This window comes from Oncorhynchus gorbuscha, linkage group LG03 (genome assembly GCF_021184085.1).
Source record: "Oncorhynchus gorbuscha isolate QuinsamMale2020 ecotype Even-year linkage group LG03, OgorEven_v1.0, whole genome shotgun sequence".
In the NCBI taxonomy this organism is placed as follows: Eukaryota; Metazoa; Chordata; class Actinopteri; order Salmoniformes; family Salmonidae; genus Oncorhynchus; species Oncorhynchus gorbuscha.
The window spans coordinates 91,678,977-91,697,753 of NC_060175.1; positions in this window are offsets into that span (position 1 = coordinate 91,678,977).

Consider the following 18,777-nt stretch of genomic DNA (forward strand, 5'->3'; position numbering starts at 1 on the left):
CTCCTGAGAAGGAGAGGAGGCAGGTGTAGGCTGACGAAGGCTGAGGTTTAATCACCATGGGGAATGTGGACCTGAGTGTATTCTCTGTAGCCAAGGAGAGAGGTAAGGAAGAGCAGCAACAAACTGAAGAGGACCACTGTTTGACATTGCCTAACGAATTGCCTCATTGAGTACACTTTCAACACGGTTGTTATTTTTTACTAGAGTTTGATAGTTGTTCAAATGTTAATTGTTGGTTCTAGTTTAAACTAAAATATCGGGACCAGTTTGAAGCAATAGGGAAATATTGTATAATTGTAACGGCCGTTGGTGGAAGAAGGTGAGAACCAAGGTGCAGTGTGGTCAGTGTTCATATGGTTTAATAGGAATAGAACACTGAAAATACACAAAAAAACAAAGTGAACGAACAAAACAGTTCTGTCTGGTGATACAAACACGCAACAGAAAACAACTACCCACAAAACCCATGTGGGCAAGAGCTACCTAAGTATGGTTCTCAATCAGAGACAACGATAGACAGCTGTCCCTGATTGAGAACCATACCCGGCCAAAAACAGAGAAATACAAAAACATAGAAAAATAGAGAATAAAAGCCTCTCTATGACCAGGGCTTGACAATAATAGACCATTACCAGTAGCACTAGCAGGAATGATTTTATGGATTTGTTACAATGTTTTCCAATCAATAACTGATGTTTATGCATTCATTCCATGTATCTATTTCCTATATATTTATAATTACTCTTATCAAATCTCCATAACTAATATGGCAGAAACAGCACACTTTTGATTTTGTACTAAGTCTCAGGGCAACTGAGAGCAAGGCTTGGCAACAGAAGGAAGTTGAAATGCCTGGTTGGAGTCAGCCATCAAAAGCAGGCCAGTCATGCAGACTCCTGTTCTTGAGTCTACTGAGATTGCTCTGAAGGACTCTGTCTTTGTCCTTCCTCAGCCAGACTGCTGCTGTCTGGGAGCTCTGGGGGCTCACTCACCACTGACAAGCACAGCCAGATCATACCCCCTAAATCAAATATAGTTTTATTAGATCTGTCTTGTGGAGCGGCACTCCACTGCAAAAACATGTTTTGTTCTCTTTAACCTATTCCACCAGGGATGCAAACCAACAGTGACACTGTCATTTGTGAGCAATGCAGTATGACTCCCTTGTGGTACAAGTGTCAGATTATACTGTGCAGTACTAGTTATCCTCACTAAATATATCCTCTCTGGTATCATAAGGCTGTCGTAAGAAATTCATGGTTCACACACATGCCCTTTAGTGAAGGCCAGAGAGACACTGTCATAAACCTTAAGAAGTTTGCCAGGATGAAGCTAATTGTAAATTCATAACTGTCTTCTAACTCTTCTTGCAATGAAAAAAAGATATCTGCGATAAAACAAGGTACCTGTTCCTGCTTGATCTAGACTCTTATCGTATGATATGCAGTGTTATGTCCCGAAGGACACCAAATTGACTGCACACGGAATTGCCATCTCTTATTATGCCTGCATTTAAAATGTATCAGATTCAAATATGCAGATGCATTTAAAATGAATGAATCATTCCCATTTGTGACTGAATTAGTTACTAATTTGACAAAGACATTGGTTTAATATTGACTTAAATACTTTGTTAACCTCAAACTTTGTATTTTTACTCTACATAAAGACAGATTATAAATACTGACATTATATTTCTCTGTTACTTGTTGTACACAAACGACAACTATTGTCCCTTGAAGATTGTTTTCAACCTCTCTCTCTCTCCATTGTGACAGATGAGGATCAGAATGACATGTTGTGAGCTTCACATGTTGGTATAATTGTGAGCGACTCATTGAGTGACAAGGCCTGAGGTTATGCCATACTCTAGATGGTAGAAAACAATACGGTGACTGTTGACTGCTGGACTGATGGGCTCATTCAACTGACCTGATGTTGAGGAGACAGGCTTCTTCAGGTGAAGGATGGCAGACAGCACAAGTCTCAATGTGGAGAAGGGTCCCCCGGAGAACGTTCCCTTAGGACAATTAAGCAACGTTCATAGAACATTCTCAGAACGCCAGAGTGCCGTAACCCTTAAGGGACCTAATGGGAACGTCGCAGAATGTCCTCAGGACATACCCTATTTGATGGGATGTTGCTGAAAGGGAGATACAGATCCCAATAAAACCATCTAAAAAACAGAACTACAGTAAACAGAACTACAGTAAACATGTTTCCTATAATCTAACTAATTCATTCATTTTGATTAGGACAGAAGAAAAGAATGTGCTTTATGTTTGCAGTTTATTTCCTTTAAATGACCCAAGGATGAGGAAAGGCAATACGTTAGCTCTGAAGGATGAATGATATTATTTTTACCTATATTGTTTGGTATAGGGTTGTCACGTTCTGACCATAGGTCTGTTATTTTATTCTTTGTTTTAGTATGGTCAGGGCGTGAGTTGGGGTGGGCAGTCTATGTTTGATTTTCTATGTTGGTTTTTGTGTTCGGCCTAGTATGGTTCTCAATCAGAGGCAGGTGTCGTTAGTTGTCTCTGATTGAAAATCATACTTAGGTAGCCTGGGTTTCACTTTTGGTTTGTGGGTGTTTGTTTCCGTGTCAGTGTTTGTCGCCACACGGGACTGTTTTGTTGATTCACGTTTAATATTTTGTTCCAGTGTCCAGTTGTGTTTTTTTTAAATAAATCAATATGGACACTTACCACGCTGCATTTTGGTCCGATCCTTACTCCTCCTCAGACGATCATGCAATCCAATGTCTAAGAGACACAATGGCTACAAGGATTACATTAAACCAGAATATATTTGTCACATGCTTCATAAATAACAGGTCAAATCAAATTGATTTATAAAGCCCTTCTTACATCAGCTGATATCTCAAAATGCTGTACAGAAACCCAGTCTAAAATGCTTACTTGTGGGACCTTCCCAACAATGCTGAGAGAAAAGGATAGATAAATAAGGTAGCTGAGGTAGATATGTACATATTCAGTGCATTCACATTCAGTGCCTTCACTTTTTCCACATTTTGTAACTATAAAGCTTTATTCTAAAATGGAGGAAATTATTTTTTTCCTTTTTTTCCAATCTATACGAAATACCCCATAACGACAAATCAAAAACAGGTTTTTAAACAGGTTTTTAAATAAAAACTGAAGTATTCAAACCCTTTGCAATGAGACTCGAAATTGCTCTCAGGTGCATCCTGTTTCCATTTATCATCCTTGAGATGATTCAATTGATTGGACATGATTTGGAAAGGCACACACCTGTCTATATAAGGTCCTACAGTTGTCAAAAAATGTCTCCAGCATTGAAGGTCCCCAAGAACACAGTAGCCTCCATCATTCTTAATGGAAGAAGATTGGAACCACCAAGACTCTTCCTAGAGCTGGTTGCCCGGCCAAACTGAGCAAGAACCCAATGGTCACTCTGGCAGAGCTCCAGAGTTCCTTTGTGGAGATGGGGTAACCTTCTTGATGGACAAACATCTCTGCAGTACTCCACCAATCAAGCCTTTATGGTAGAGGAAACTACTCCTCACTAAAAGGCACATGCCAGCCTGGTTGGAGTTTGACAAAAGGCACGTAAAGGACCCTCTTGAAACCAACATTGAACTATTTGGCCTAAATGCTAAGCGTCACATCTGGAGGAAACCTGGCACCACCCTTAAAGTGAAGCATGGGGCTGGCAGCATCATGCTGTGGGGATGTTATTCAGCGGCAGGGACTGGGAGAAAATGCCAAGACAATGCCGGAGAGGCTTCGGGACAAGTCTCTGAATGTCCTTAAGTGGCCCAGGCAGAGCCCAGACTTGAACCCAATCAAACATTTTGGGAGAGAACAGAAATAGCTGTGCAGCGATGCTCCCCGTCCAATCTGGCAGAGCTTGAGAGTATGTGAATGGGATACATTCCCCAAATGCAGGTGTGCCAAGCTTGTAGTGTCATACCCAAGAAGACTCAAGGATGTAATCACTGCCAAAGGTGCTTCAACAAAGTACCAATTTGTAAGTCGCTCTGGATAAGAGCGTCTGCTAAATGACTTAAATGTAAATGTAAATGTACTGAGTAAATTGTAATACATTAGCAAAAAATTCTAAAAACCTGTTTTTGCTTGTCATTATGGGGTATTGTGTGCAGATTGATGAGGGCAAAAATTATTTAATCCATTTTAGAATAAGGCTCTAATGTAAATAAATGTGGGAAAAGTGAAGGGGTCTGAATACTTTCCGAATGCACTGTAGGTAGGGGTAAACTGACTAGGTAACTACGAATCAAAATAATTAGTCCAAAAGGCACTTAACGCTAATTGTCTCCAGGGGCTACGTATTACTATTGCTGACCCTGTAAAACAACACATTTAACTGCAGCTATTCAGTGTATGTGACACTAAAACATCCTGAGTGATGAGCTTGGAGGGCTCTATGGTGTTGAATGCTGAGCTGTAGTGAATGAACAGTCATTTTACATTGGTGTTCCTCTTGTCCAGGTGGGAGAGGGCAGTGTGCAGGGTGGTCTGCTTGAAACATGTAGGTTTTATGGAGTGGGTCAGGGAGAGGTTGAAAATGTCAGTGAAGACACCAGTCAGCTGGTCATCGCATGCTCTTACTACATGCCCTGGTAATTAGTCTAAATGTTAACCTGTTTAAAGGTCTCACTCACATCGGCTACGGAGAGCGAAATCACACAGCTGTCCTGAACTGCTGGTGCTCTCATTCATGGTTCAGTGTTGCTTGCCTCGAAGCGAGCGTCGAGGACATTTAGTCAATCTGGTAGGTTTGTATCACTAGGCAGCTAACAGCTGGGTTTCTCTATGTAATCCGTAATAGTTTGCTAGCCATTCCGTATCGGATGAGCGTCAGAGCTGTCATAGTAGGATTCGATTTTAGTCCTGTATTGACGCTTTGCCTGTTTGATGGCTCATCGGAGGTCGTAGCGGGATTTCTTACAATCATCCTGATTAGTGTCCCTCTCCTTGAATGAATCTCTAGCTTTTAGCTCAGTGCAGATGTTGCCTGTGATCCATGGCTTTTGGTTGGGATATGTATGTATGGTCACTGTGGGGATGATGTCATCGGTGCACTTATTAATGAATCCGGTGAATGATGTGGTAAACTTCTCAATTTTATTGGATGAATCTTGGAACATATTCCAGTCTGGGCTTGAGAAACAGTCCTGTAGTTTTGCATCCGCTTCATCGGACCACTTCTGTATTGAGGGCGTCAATGGTACTTCCTGTGTGAGATTTTGCTTTGCTTGTAAGTAGGAATCAGGAGTGTTAATTTGTAGAGATGGCATTTTGTAACAGACACACTCATCGAAATCTGAAAGTTCTACCAAAAACGTAATTTTCTTGTATTGTAACTAATGTGAAGTAATTCAAAGTAGCATATATGTTTACATTTTTTCAGACATCCAGATCCAGCTCTATAAATAACCAAGGGTTTCTCAGAATGCTCCGAGGTATTATTTACATTCACTGACAGCCAAAGGCAGCACCAAAATGACAGGTCTCCAAGAGGGAGATGTAGCGTGCATTTTATGAGTGGCAAAGGAGATTAGCAGAGCAATGTTGTACATGTAACTTTGACCTCCATGGGGCAGGCAGGAAGGAGAACAGTAGGCTGAGTCAGGTGGAGAGGAGATGCTGCTGGGTAGTCCAACATTGCAGACCTGGGTTCAAATATGTGTGCATTTGAGTATTTGTTATCTAAATACTTATTTTCTGTATTTTAAAGTAATTTCAAATAATTTCCTTTAAATAGCCTAATATTAGAAAAACATTTAAATACTTATTTCAAATAAGTATTTGCGTCAGTGTGTATTTGCATCAGTGTATTTTAGTATTTTCAAATACATTCCAACATTCAACTACTTGTTGTTTTTTAAATTTAAAAAACTCAAATTAAAATATTCTAGTATTTGACCCCAGGTCTTATTCATTGACTGCATCTAGTTTGTCATCAAGAGAATACTTCTTAATACTTGTTAGTATGTGGTGATCACATAAGAATTTCTAGATGTGATCAAGGTACAGTATATCTCAAGTGAAAGGGAAGTATAAAAATGTGCCATTATTTTAGATACTCTCACCATTATTATTATTTGTTGTGATTATATTATTTGCATCCCATTTTTACGTTTTGATAAAGTTGCACATCACATTTTGTTGTAGTCACTTATTTTTTAACTGATCAATTCTGCTCAGCAGTTGAATAGAAACCTATGAACCTCCCCTTTCAACCACAGCCCCATTGTGTACTGTAAGCAATGTGTCAACCCAAAGCATTACTCTCTTGCATTTGGTCTATTATTTTGAGTACTGGCTCAGAATGTATTTGTTTTTCACATATTATAATTATAGGGCCTGTTATTTTTGACATGTTCTGCCTGCTGCTTGCCTGTCTGTCTGTCTGGCATAGTCAGAGATACTTCCATGCCATCACATTGGGCTCAGTGAAGCTCTTACAAAATGTGTGTGTGTGTGTGTGTGTGTGTGTGTGTGTGTGTGTGTGTGTGTGTGTGTGTGTGTGTGTGTGTGTGTGTGTGTGTGTGTGTGTGTGTGTGTGTGTTGAGTCGGGGAAAGTGCTCCTCTCAGCCAGGAGTGTCAGAGAGGGCTGATGTCATCCTGTGAGTAAGTAGCCAGGGCAGGGGCTGTGAGAGAGAACAGAAGAGGTACTGTAAGTAAGCTCTGGTGGGTAGATTTCTATCTGGACATGTTGTGGAAAGTGACGTTAACGTGTGTGTGTGTGTGTGTGTGTGTGTGTGTATGCATGTGTTCAACGTTCAGCAGCTATGCAGGCAGGCAGTTCTGGAGCAAATCTCCCTGGTCATCTCGCACTGCTCACGCTGTACAAACAGGTTCCACGTCGGTTTGTGTCTTGTCTTGTCAAGTGGCTGACATCCTGATTTAATCAACATCCATGGCTGCCAGATGAATTAGATCACTATCAAAAATGTTCCTGGTACACCATGTCCCTCACTTGTCAGAACCAAACTCGTCTGCTCATTTATTTATGACATTATTTTCCCTGAGAGAAAATAATGTCGCACCAATGGGGACTAAAGGTAAGCTTGTCTCATAATGATGTCATTTGGCTCTTTAAATTTGGATGAGATCCAGGCATTTCAATAATTCCATCACCAACTTCCATCATATTGGAAACACAATATGGTGAAATGGAGTGTTAAAGACAAACAAACATAACATTTCAACCATAGAGTTGCATATGTTCTAAAAATATGTGATCCCCATACACATTGGGTGCTCACTATCTAAATTTGTGTTTTTGATTTTAAAAAATACAACACATAGTATTAGTGAACTGCTTCTAACAATATAGTTAATTTACAAACAAAACATTTTGTTTTTCACATTTCACATTCTCTAGTACTTCTGTTCAACCTAAAAGTTCAATGTTGTTGTGTTTATTTATGCAAGACATCAGAGGAAGAAGACACCTGGGGAGAATCTCAATTGGTTTTGCTCGACTCCTCGCATCCTCTCCTCCGTCTTCTCCTCGCATGCTTTTGAAAAAGGTCAAAGGTAATCCAGGGGTGGAGGCGAGGAGAGGAGAGAAAAAATGGAAACAAAAGCACTTGTATGATATGAGACTCTCCTTCTCCACTCGCGTGTCATCATAAATATGTTAAAGGGGTGGAATCCCCAAAAAGAACATGTGTAAAGTGATATAAACAAATGTAGCTAGTTGTGCAGAACATTTTACTGGTAAATGGATAAGTAGCATATGATTTTTAAATGCTTTTCTCCTTCCAGAAAACAACAGCTGATTCAAAAGGGGTGTGGTGGATTTTAAAACATTTCTGCACTAGCCACCAGGAGGATCATCGTGTGCGTCATCTGCCAAAGTATGTCATCAAAGAGGTGAGCATGCTCCTCCATCTGCCAAAGTATGTCATCAAAGAGGTGAGCATGCTCCTCCATCTGCCAAAGTATGTCATCAAAGAGGTGAGCATGCTCCTCCATCTGCCAAAGTATGTCATCAAAGAGGTGAGCATGCTCCTCCATCTGCCAAAGTATGTCATCAAAGAGGTGAGCATGCTCCTCCATCTGCTTACTAATGACATGACACTCTCCTCGACCACACAGAGGAGAGGAGGACGGAGGAGTCGAGGAGAGGACAGACCTTTTCCCAATTGAGAATCTCCCCTGGACACGCTCCATATGGAGTCACATGACCATCGTGTCCTTGTCTTGTGCTTCACAACAGATACTGGAAATGGGGGATCGACATAAAATACATTCTGGCCAATAACCGAGAAAGCCATAGATATTTGGAAAATTATTGAATGGTGTCCTCTTGTTCCAATGTGGTCTCAATGCCAATAGGACTATACACTAAATGAACATCATTTCTGAAACAATGCTTTTCAGAGAACGCTTTCCATTGAGTGCATCATTGTACTGCCTTTTCATTCACCTCAGTAATTTGTTCAATATCTGGAAATAGTCCAGACAGTCATAGTACTTATTTTGAATGGACACAAGTGATGTGTACACATAGGCTCTTTTTTATCATACTGATGGCAATATCAACAAAAATAAAATCAGTTTGACATTGTGGGGAGATAGAACAGTAGATCAGTTGAAGATCAGCTTCACAAGCATGGACATGTGCTCTGAGCAGAGCACATGCCCATGAATTATCTGAAGGAGTACTGGTAGGCAGGTGTTGGAAATCAGTTACAGTACTGTTGGGGTGTGTGTGTGGGGGGACTATTTTATAGCAAATATACTGAAACAATGTAAAGAACCTGCAGAGCAGAGCTGAGTAGGATTCATATTGAGATGTCCATCACGGCTCACTGGGTTGATATTTCCATCATGGACAGCAAAGGAGACCTTGACAGTTGGGCTGCTCACAGCAAGCTGTTTTCATGGCTTGAAGAGCCCTTAACATGCACCAGAGTTGAAGGATTGGTAGGAGATTATTAAATAAAGTGACAAGCACACTACCCATTCATTCGCTGCTTCGAAATCACTGTGAAATACAGTATCACTGTTGGGGTGTGTGTGTGGGGGGGACTATTTTATAGCAAATATACTGAAACAATGTAAAAAAAAATACTTAAAAATAAAAATTAAATGATGCATCGAGTTCATGATCTTCCAGGGCCCCATCTTGTCTGCTTTGTATGTCCCATGTTATGGATGATTATGGCTGTGACAGTAGAGAAGAAACGTCAATTTATCTTTGAATGAGACTTGGTAAGTACCTACTTTAAATCACACATTGAATGAGACTCGGTACCTACTTTAAATCACACATTGAATGAGACTCGGTACCTACTTTAAACCACACATGGTGTAAGACTCGGTACCTACTTTAAACCATACATTGAATAAGACTCTGTACCTACTTTAAATCATATATTGAGCCAACATTTTTTTTTTAAAGCCTGAAGAAAAAAACAAACATACATTGAATAAAATTGGGAGCAACTTTAAACCACACATTTAATAAGACTTGGTACCTACTTTAAACCACACATTGAATAAGACTCGCCACCTACTTTAAACTATACATTGAATAAGACTCGCCACCTACTTTAAACCATACATTGAATAAGACTCGGTACCTACTTTAAACCATACATTGAATAAGACTTGGTACCTACTTTAAACCACACATTGAATAAGACTCGGCACCTACTTTAAACTATACATTGAATAAGACTCGCCACCTACTTTAAATCATACATTGAATAAGACTCGGTACCTACTTAAAATCATATATTGAGCCAACATGAGAAAAAAAAAAGAAAGTTGGAGAAGAAATGAAACCCCCAGTGACGCTGGCTCACCTTAAAGGGGTTATGAAACATGACATTTATTTTTTGTTTACCCAAGGGTGCACTTCTGAATCCCAAGGGTACTGCAACCTGTGTATAACTCACCCTTAGGGCCTCAGAGTATTTTTCACGATAAAATGAAATTTTATGGCATGTGAGATAAGCTGACACTAATGCAAGGTCAAAAATAATAGAATCAATACAGCGGGCTGGTTGACATTTACAGAAAATAATGGGTTGAAAAGCATTGTTGAAAACAGAATGAAACAAATCTCTGCTGAATTCTTATTGATGGCTTTTCATTATTTCTGATAGTTTGACTTTTGTTTTGTGTGCTGTGGTGTGGTGTAATTTATCTCCCTGTGTGTGTGTGTGTGTGTGTGTGTGTGTGTGTGTGTGTGTGTGTGTGTGTGTGTGTGTGTGTGTGTGTGTGTGTGTGTGTGTGTGTGTGTGTGTGTGTGTGTGTGTGTGTGTGTGTGTGTGTGTGTGTGTGTGTGAGTGAACATATTTATGTGTGCATACATGCTCATGCATGTATTAGGATTAATCAACAGCTACCAATGCCTTTTCAACAGCTGCCAATGACTTTCCAAAGCCAATCTGGTTGTCTATTGTATTTGATTAGTGACTTTTAAAAAGAGGGGGATTAAATTGTTTATTGTTGTTGTAATGCGCTGTGTTGAACAACATAACCATTTTTCTACTTAAAAAAATACCTTACATGGAAGGTAAAGGTGAACTCATTCCCTATTTTTATTGCCCATCATCAGCACATTATCTTCTACTATTGTACGAGTGGTCACAGGAGGGTTAGAGAGAGCATTCTCCATCCCTCCCATATAGTTGTATTGTATTTTTCCTGAGCTAATGAAAATAACAGTTATGGATGTTTTTTGTGACGTGATTGTCACATCCAGTGTTTTTACTGCCATCATTATAGTTTAACATCGCACTGTTAATTCCGTTAATTAAAAAGCTGATTGCTTTTGTCAGTCTGTGATCTTCAGTTTATGAGTCCATATGGTAGAGGATGGCTTGTTGTAAATGTCAATGAAGCAATATCACACTAAAGTTACATACACTGAGTATACCAAAAATCAGGAACAAAGACAGTTGGGCCTTTCTGCCCTTAGAAAAGCCTCAGTTTGTCAGGGTATGGACTCTACAAGGTGTTGACAGGATTCCACAGGGATGCTGGCCAATGCTGACTCCAATGCTTCCCACAGTTGTGTCAAGATGGCTGGATGTCCTTTGGCTGGTGGACCATTTTTGATACACATGGGAAACTATTGAGCTTGAAAAACCCACCAGCGTTGCAGTTCTGGACACAAACCGGTGCGACTCCCACCTACTACCATATCCCGTTGAAAGGCACTTGCATCTTCTGTCTTGCCCATTCACTCTCTGAATGGCACACATACGTAATCCATTTCTCAAATGTGTCAAGGATTGCTAAAAATCCTTCTTTAACCTGTCTCCTCCCCTTTATCTACACTGATTGAAGTGGATTTAACAGGTGACATCAATAAGGGATCATAGCTTTCACCCGAATTCACCTGGTCAGTCTAATTAATGGAAAGAGCAGGTGTTCTTAATGTTTTGTATACTCCGTGTATAATCAAGCAGGACTAGAATGAAGTACCTATAAACCTTGATCCTCCCGTGGCTTTGACTGTTAGTTGGTCTGTGATAATCCATGTCATGATCACACACACACATCCTTTGAAGGCCTTAACGTTTGGGCATCCAATGGCATTTCTTTCTTTATAATGACAATCCAAGTCTAGGTGACAACATCGCTAAAACACTAGACTTAAGCCTATCGCATGTTTCCCAGTAGAAACAGTTGGCACATGAATTATGACAAACATTTTGTGACGTTTCTGTTCGTTTTGGTGTTCGGCAGGGTATTTTCTGCTGATCACGCTCATCCATTTTTTTGTTTTGTTGTTGAGGCAAGTCGAAGTTCAGTAGTCGAAATCTATGCCCCCTTCATCGGTGATTGGTCAACAGTACTACTCCTAGCAGGAGAGGGAACTATGGACGGGATTCTTAAATGAAGCATTTATTGTCATTTAATGAGAGATGACTAGTTTTAATGCACGTTTTTCACTTGAGAAATACTGCACCAAAACATGTGTTAAACTTATGCAAAATGTACTGTTTCTCTCTCCACTTGAGAGGTGTCTGTATTTAAACTGAGCATTCTCACAGTGCTTGTGATGGGAGCTACAGTATACACCACTATACACCATCTATGACAGAAAGCCATTATGTTTTGTAATTTACTGCCTTTATGAGCTGGGTCTAAGGTTCTGAATTATAATATTGTGAAAGATTAAACACCTGATAGGATTTTATTGTTCTGGGACTTTCAAATCTTTGTCCTACAGTACACAAGTATGTTTGGTCATGTCTGTCATGGTCGTCGCCCAACTTTTTGAGGCAACATTCTATTCTAGTTCCCATGAGTTCTTTACTACGAGGTCTCTAGGCCTACTATACTGACAAATGATTACAGTAACAACAACAAATACATATTCTGACCTGATTGATTTGGATGGTCATGTCCAGTCACTTCCAAATGAGGATGAGCTTCCCTCAACACAGAAAAGAACAGAAACACTCTCCATGATGATGTCTTATGAGAATCTTGTGACAATGTCTTGTGAGGACGTCCAGTGAGCATTCATGCACCCAGCTGACATGTCTAGACCTGGGTGGACTGACAGGGTCTGCTGTGGTAAGAGGCTGTCAAGTAGAGTAGCAGAGCGTTGTTACAGTCAACACCATAGTCCACTGAGCACTTCTCACATGCATTTTGTTTCTTTTCAACGATCTACACAAAATACTCTGTAATCTCTGCCCTGCCGATCCAACACGACTGGTCTGCCGACGTAACCGTCCAAGGGGGCTACAACAGACTTTCTCTGTCACAACCTCCCCCTAAGGCCCTTCTGCTAGCCTGCTAGCCCCGGCCCACTAGCTGTCTGAATCGCCGTGCCGCCAGCTTGCCTAGCTTTCCACTGGGCCCTATGATCACTCGGCTGCGGATGCCGCTCTCTAATGTCAAAATGTCTTGTCCATTGCTGTTTTGCTTAGTGATTATTGTCTTATTTCACTGTAGAGCCTCCAGCCCTGCTCAATATGCCTTAGCTAGCCCTTTTGTTTCACCTCCCACACATGCGGTGACCTCACCTGGTCTAAATTATGTCGCTAGAGACAAAACATTTGTCATCGTCACCCAATGCCTAGGTTTACCTCCACTGTATTCACATCCTACCATAACATTGTCTGTACATTATGCCTTGAATCTATTCTTCAACGCCCAGAACTCTGCTCCTTTTACTCTCTGTACCAAACGCACTAGACGACCAGTTCTTACAGCCTTTAGCCGTACCCTTATCCTACTCATCCTCTGTTCCTCTGGTGATGTAGAGGTTCATCCAGGCCCTGCAGCAACTAGCTCCACTCCCATTTTTCAGGCGCTATCATTTGTTGACTTCTGTAACCGTAAAAGCCTTTGTTTCATGCATGTTAACATTAGAAGCCTCCCTAAGTTTGTTTTACTCACTGCTATAGCACAAAACCCAGATGTCCTAGCAGTGTCTGAATCCTGGCTTAGGAAGGCCACCAAAAATCCTGAATTTTCCATCCCTAACTATAACATTTTCCGACAAGATAGAACTGCCAAATGGGGCGGAGTTGCAACCCACTGCGGAGATAGCTTGCAGAGTTCTGTCATACTATCTAGGTCTGTGCCTAAAAAATCTGAGCTTCTACTTCTAAAAATTCACCTTTCCAGAAACAAGTCTCTCACCGTTGCCGCTTGCTATAGACCACCTTCTGCCCTCAGCTGTGCCCTGGACACCATATGTGAATTGATTGCCCTCCATCTATCTTCAGAGCTCGTAGTGTTAGTTGACCTCAACTGGGACATGCTTAACACCCCGGCCGTGCTACAATCTAAGCTAGATGCCCTCAAACTCACACAAATTATTAATGAATCTACCAGGTACAATCCCAAATCCATTAACACAGGCACCCTCATATATATCATCCTGACCAACCTGCCATCTAAATACACCTCTGCTGTCTTCGACCAGGATCTCAGCGATCACTGCCTCATTGCCTGCATCCGTAATGGGTCTGTGGTCAAACGACCACCCCTCATCACTGTCAAACACTCCCTAAAACACTTCAGTGAGCAGGCCTTTCTAATTGACCTGGCCCAGGTAACCTGGAAGGATATTGACCTCATTCCGTTAGTAGAGGATGCCTGGTTATTCTTTAAATGTGCTTTCCTCTCCATCTAAAATAAGCATGCACTATTTAAAAAAAAATAGAACCAGGAGCAGATATAGCCCTTGGTTCACTATAGACCTGACTGCCTTGACCAGCACAAAAACATCCTGTGGCATACTGCATTAGCATCGAATAGCCCCCGCGATATGCAACTTTTCAGGGAAGTTAGGAACCAATATACAAAGGCAGTTAGGAAAGCTAAGGCTTGCTTTTTCAAACGGAAATTTGCATCCTGTAGCACAAAGTCCAAAAAGTTCTGGGACACTGTAAAGTATATGGAGAATAAAGGCACCTCCTCCCAGCTGTCCACTGATAAATCCACGATAATTGAGAATTTCAATAAGCATTTTTCTACGACTGGCCATGCTTTCCACCTGGCTACCCCTATCCCGGTCAGCAACCCTGCACCCTCACAGAAACTTTCCCAAACCGCCCCCATTTCTACTTCACTCTTAATCCAGATAGCTGATGTTCTGAAAGAGTTGTAAAATCTGGACCCATACAAATCAGCTGGGCTAGACAATCTGGACTCTCTTTTTAAAATTATCCGCTGCAATTGTTGCAAGCCCTATTACTAGCCTGTTCAAACTCCCTTTACGTATCGTCTGAGATCCCCAAAGATTGGAAAGCTGCCGCGGTCATGCCCCTCTTCAAAGGGGGAGACACTCTAGACCCAAACTGTTACAGACCTATAGCTATCCTACCCTGTCTTTCTATGGTCTTCAAAAGCCAAGTTAACAAACAGATCATCGACTAATTCCAATCCCACCGTACCTTCTCCGCTGTGCAATCTGGTTTCCGAGCTGGTCATGGGTGCATCTCAGCCACTCTCAAAGTCCTAAACAATATCATCACCATCATCGATAAAAGACAATAAAGTGCAGCCATCTTCAATGACCTGGCCAAGGCTTTCGTCTCTGTCAATCACCACATTCTTATCGGCAGACTCAACAGCCTTGGTTTCTCAAATGACTGCCTCGACTGCAACAGAGCCTCCTTCACTCATGCTGCCAATCATACCCTTGTAAAATTGACTATCCTACTGATCCTTGACTTCGGCGATGTCATTTACAAAATAGCCTCCAACACTCTGCTCAGCAAATTGGATGCAGTCTATCACAGTGCCATCCGTTTTGTCACCAAAGCCCCATATACTTCCCACCACTGCGACCTGCATGCTCTCGGTGGCTGGCCCTCGCTTCATGTCTGTCACCAAACCCACTGGCTCCAGATCATCTATAAGTCTTTGCTAGGTAAAGCCCCGCCTTATCTCAGCTCACTGGTCACCATAGCAGCACCCACCCATAGCACGTGCTCCAGCAGGTATATTCACTGGTCACCCCCAAAGCCTATTCCTCATTTGGCTGCCTTTCCTTCCAGTTCTCTGCTGCTAATAACTGGAACGAATTGCAAAAATCACTGAAGCTGGAGACTCATATCTCCCTCACTAACTTTAAACATCAGCTGTCAGAGCAGCTCACAGATCATTGCACCTGTACAAAGCCCATCTGTACAGTCGTGGCCAAAAGTTTTGAGAATGCAAGCGCCAGGACCGTCTCCTCTAGGTGATTCAGCTGCGGGATCGGGGCACCACCAGTACAGAGCTTGCTCAGGAATGGCAGCAGGCAGGTGTGAATGCATCTGCACGCACAGTGAGGCGAAGACTTTTGGAGGATGGCCTGGTGTCAAAGAAGGGCAGCAAAGAAGCCACTTCTCTCCAGGAAAAACATCAGGGACAGACTGATATTCTGCAAAAGGTACAGTGATTGGACTGCTGAGGACTGGGGTAAAGTAATTTTCTCTGATGATTCCCCTTTCCGATTGTTTGGGGCATCCAGAAAAAAGCTTGTCCAGAGAAGACAACTTGAGCGCATCCATCAGTCCTGTGTCATGCCAACAGAAAAGCATCCTGAGACCATTCATGTGTGGGGTTGCTTCTCAGCCAATGGAGTGGGCCCACTCACAATTTTGCCTAAGAACACAGCCATGAATAAAGAATGGTACCAACACATCCTCCGAGAGCATCTTCTCCCAACCATCCAGGAACAGTTTGGTGACGAACATTGCCTTTTCCAGCATGATGGAGCACCTTGCCATAAGGCAAAAGTGATAAATAAGTGGCTCGGGGAACAAAACATCAATATTTTGGGTCCATGGCCAGGACACTCCCAAGACCTTAATCCCATTGACAACTTGTGGTCAATCCTCAAGAGGCGGGTGGACAAACAAAGACCGACAAATTCTGACAAACTCCAATTATTGATTATGCAAGAATTGGCTGCCATCAGTCAGGATGTGGCCCAGAAGTTAATTGACAGCTTGCCAGGGCGGATTGCAGAGGTCTGAAATAGAAGGGTCAACTTCATGTAATTGTCAATAAAAGCATTTGACACTTATAAAATGCTTGTAATTATACTTCAGTATTCCATAGTAACATCTGACAAAAATATCTAAAGACACTGAAGCAGCAATCCTTGTGAAAATTAATATTTAAGGTGAATGCACCAATTTGTAAGTCGCTCTGGATAAGAGCGTCTGCTAAATGACTTAAATGTAAATGTAATGTTCAAAACTTTTGGCCACGATTGTATATAGCCCATCCAACCATATTATCACCATATTGTTATTTTATTTTATATTTTTTTGCTCCTTTGCACCCCAGTATCTCTACTTGCACATTCATATTCTGCACATCTATCACTCCTGTGTTTAATTGCTAAATTGTAATTTCTTCGCCACTACGGCCTATTTATTGCCTTACCTCCCTAATCTTACCTAATTTGCACACACTGTATATAGATTTTCTTCTATTGTGTTATTGACTGTATGTTTTCTTTATTCCATGTGTAACTCTGTGTTGCTGTTTGTGTCGCACTGCTTTGCTTTATCTTGGCCAGGTCGCAGTTATAAATGAGAACTTATTTTCACCTGACCTACTGGTTAAATAAAGGTGGGAAAAAAAGAATAATAATTCTCAATGTGGAAGAGAAAGTTAAACTTTTTCAAAGATTAATAAAAAATAAAACACTAATATATCTCTATTAGATAAGTATTCAACCCCCCTGATTCAAGACATGTTTGAATCCCCTTTGGCAGAGATCACAACTGTGAGTCTCTAAGGTCTTTGCACACCCAGATTGTACAATATTTGCCCATTATTCTTTTTTAAACTCTTCAAGCTCTGTCAGGTTGGTTGTTGATCATTGCTAGACAGCCATTTCCACTCACGAACATTCAATGTCGTCTTGGTAACAACTCCAGTGTATATTTGGCCTTGAGTTTTAGGTTATTGTCCTGCTGAAAGGTACATTTGTCTCTCAGTGTCTGTTGGAAATCAGACCCAACCAGATTTTCCACTAGGATTTTGCCTGTGCTTATCTCTATTCTGATTATTTTGAGCCTTTATATATTTTTTAAACTCCCTAGTCCTTTCTGATGACGAGCATATCCATAACATGATGCAGCCTCCACCATGCTTGAAAATATGAAGAGTGGTACTCAATGATGTGTTGTGTTAGATTTACCCCTAACATAATGCTTTGTATTCAGGACAAAAAGTTAATTTATTTGACACATTGTCTGCAGTATTAGTTTAGTGCCTTATTGCAGAGGCATGTTTGGAATATTTTTATTCTGTACAGGCTTCCTTCTTTAATAACTTCACCATGCTCAAGGGGATATTCAGGATCTACTTTTTATATGTTTACCCTTCTACCAAAAGGTGCCCTTCTTTGTGAGGCATTGGAAAACCTCCTTGGTCTATGTGTGGTTTAATCTGTGTTTGAAATTCACTACTCAACTGAGGGACCTTGCAGATAATTGTATGTGTGGTACAGAGATGATGCAATCATTAAAAAATAATGTTAAACAATTTTATCGCACACAGAGTGAGTCCATGCAATTAATGATGTGATTTGTTAAGCGCATTTTTACTCCTGAACTTATTTAGGCTTGTCATAACAAAGGGGTTGAATACTTGTTTACTCAAAACATTTCAACTTGACATTTTTTGTTAATTTGTAATAGTTTCTAAAAACAAAATTCTACTTTGACATTGTGGGGTATTGTGTGTAGATCAGTGGCACAAAATCTTAATTTAATTCAGGCTGTAACATAACGGAATGTGGAGAAAGTCAAGGGGTGTGAATCATTTCTGGAGGCACTGTACCTCCTTTCAACTGTGTTTGATACTATGTTTGATATACTTTGGGCAATGACATTAGCATTTTAAAGTATTTTGTCCATTGTAAATTGTCAGATTATGAGAGCACTATGTGCATCATTATTGCATCACCGAAACCATCTGGGGTTTAACTGCCTTTTATAGATATACCTTCTCATTATCCCCTTGAGGCACTAAAGTGCAGAAAGTGATTCGTTGAGCTTCAACACACTAGATGGAACGAGCTTGTCTTCGAAAAGGTCTTTGCAATCTTGATCAAGATTTTGCCAGATGATGTCTGTGGAATTCCAGTGTTTACAAAAAAGACAGGGAGAGGGATCGCTCACTGGCATGTCTGTCTCACCACGAGCAGGCACTGGCTGCTCTGTGGTGGACGTCTTTCAGCAGAGCAGTCAGGGACTCACCCTTCCTCAGTCTGTCTGTCTCTCACCCTGACAACAATGGGATCTGCTCTGCGCTATTTAGTAAG